The sequence below is a fragment of the Petromyzon marinus genome, unplaced genomic scaffold (genome assembly GCF_048934315.1).
Source record: "Petromyzon marinus isolate PM22_M1 ecotype Great Lakes invasive population unplaced genomic scaffold, UKy_Petmar_22M1.pri1.0 PM_G_Scaffold_52, whole genome shotgun sequence".
Taxonomy (NCBI): domain Eukaryota; kingdom Metazoa; phylum Chordata; class Hyperoartia; order Petromyzontiformes; family Petromyzontidae; genus Petromyzon; species Petromyzon marinus.
The window spans coordinates 627,501-630,000 of record NW_027423005.1 but is presented as its reverse complement, the minus strand read 5'-3'; positions in this window follow the sequence as shown (position 1 = coordinate 630,000).

The window sequence follows — 2,500 nt, the reverse complement described above, 5'->3', positions numbered from 1 at the left end:
CGCATAGACCCCGTCAAACGCTAGAAGTTGGCGGGGATGTCTCTCTTGTGGCTCACGGGGCTGTTAGGGTCGCACAGAAATGCCTCGGAATGGGAAAACGGATCATTTTTGTGTGGCCACATTGCATAGGAACGGCATGAAACTTCCAGAGGCATTTGCAGCAGGAATGCATGTGCACTCAAAAACGTCTATATTTTTCACGGATAGACCCCGTGAAACGCTATAAATTGGCGGGGATGTCTCTCTTGTGGCTCACGGGCGCTGTTAGTTAGGGTCGCACAGAAATCCCTCGGAATGGGAAAAGGGGTCATTTTCGTGTTGCCACATTGCGTACGAACGGCATGAAACTTCCAGAGGCATCTGCAGCAGAAATGCATGTGCACTCAAAAACGTCTATATTTTTCACGGATAGACCCCGTGAAACGCTAGAAATTGGCGGGGATGTGTCTCTTGTGGCTCACGGGGCTGTTAGGGTCGCACAGAAATCCCTCGGAATGGGAAAACGGGTCATTTTCGTGTTGCCACAATTGGCATACGAACGGCATGAAACTTCCAGAGGCATTTGCAGCAGAAATGCATGTGCACTCAAAAACGTGAATATTTTTTCACGGATAGACCCCGTCAAACGCTCGAATTTGGCGGGGATGTTTCTCTTGTGGGTCACGGGGCTGTTCGGCTCGCACAGAACTCCCTTGGTCCACCTGATTCGTGCATACAGGCAGCAACTAAAACTCTGTAAACCTGCTGTGAGGACATCTAAACAGTGGACCAGTGAGGCTGTGGAAGATTTGCGGGCGTGCTTAGACTGTACTGACTGGGATATGTTCACGACTGCTACCAATAGTCTGGATGAACTCACAGAGGCTGTGTACATCAGCTTCTGTGAGGACTGCTGTATCCCAACACGTACCAGGGTGAACTTTAACAACAACAAGCCCTGGTTCTCAGCAAAGCTCAAAAGGTTGAGGTTGGAGAAGGAGGAAGCGTTTAGGAGTGGGGATAGAGACAGATTCAAGGAGTCGAAGAACAGGTTTAGCAAAGCGGTGAGAGAGGCTAAACGACTGTACTCAGAGACACTAAAACACCAGTTCTCTACTAACGACGCTGCTTCTGTCTGCCAAAGGGCTCAGGCACATCACCAACTACAAACCCAGAGCGCCCCACACCACTAACGACTCCCGCCTAGCCAACGACCTGAACGAGTTCTACCGTAGATTTGAAAGACAATTGGACTGTCCTGAACCACCCCTTCCCACCCAAGAGGCCCCATCCCCCACCCATACTACAGAAACGACTCTCTCCTTTCAGGAGGGAGAAGTTAATGGGCTTTTCAAGAGGCAGAATCCACGCAAAGCAGCCGGGCCGGACTCTGTCTCTCCAGCCACCCTCAGGCACTGCGCTGACCAGCTGTCTCCGGTGTTCACCAACATCTTTAACACCTCCCTGGAGACATGCCATGTACCAGCCTGTCTCAAGTCCTCCACCATCATCGCTGTGCCCAAAAAGCTAAGGCCAACAGGACTAAATGATTACAGACCGGTCGCCCTTACATCTGTGGTAATGAAGTCTTTTGAGCGCCTGCTCCTGGCACACCTCAAAGCCATCACAGACCCTCTCCTGGACCCCCTTCAGTTTGCCTACAGAGCCAACAGGTCTGTGGACGACGCAGTTAACATGGCCCTCCACTTCACCCTACAGCATGTGGACGCCCCAGCATCCTACGCCAGGATCCTGTTTGTGGACTTCAGCTCTGCCTTCAACACCATCATCCCTGCCCTGCTTCAGGACAAGCTCTTCCAGCTGAACGTGCCCTACTCCACCTGCAGGTGGATCACAGACTTCCTCTCTGACAGGAAGCAGTGCGTTAAGCCGGGAACAGAAGTCTCTGACTCCAGGTCCATCAGCACGGGAACTCCTCAGGGCTGCGTCCTTTGCCCACTGCTCTTCTCCCTGTATACCAACAGCTGCGCCTCCAATCATCTGTCCGTCAAACTCTTGAAGTTTGTCGGACGACACCACCCTCATTGGGCTGATCTCTGGTGGGGATGAGTCTGACTATAGGTGGGAAGCTGACAACCTGGTGACCTGGTGTAGCCAGAACAACTTAGAGCTAAATGCTCTAAGGACAGTTGAGATGGTTGTGGACTTCAGGAAGAATACAGCCCCACTCACCGCCATCACCCTGTTAGACTCCGCAGTCAAAATTGTGGAGTCCTTCCGCTTCCTGGGCACTATTCTCTGCCGGGACCTCAAGTGGGAACTGAACATCAGCTCCCTCGCCAAGAGAGCTCAACAGAGGATGTACTTTCGACGGCAGCTGAAGAAATGCAACCTGCCAAAGACAATGATGGTGCAATTCTATACAGCGATCATTGAATCCATCCTCACCTCCTCCATAACCGTCTGGTACGCTGCTGCCACTGCCAAGGACAAGAGCAGACTGCAGCGTATCATGCACACTGCTGAGAAGGTAATTGCCTGCAATCTACCAACCCTCGAG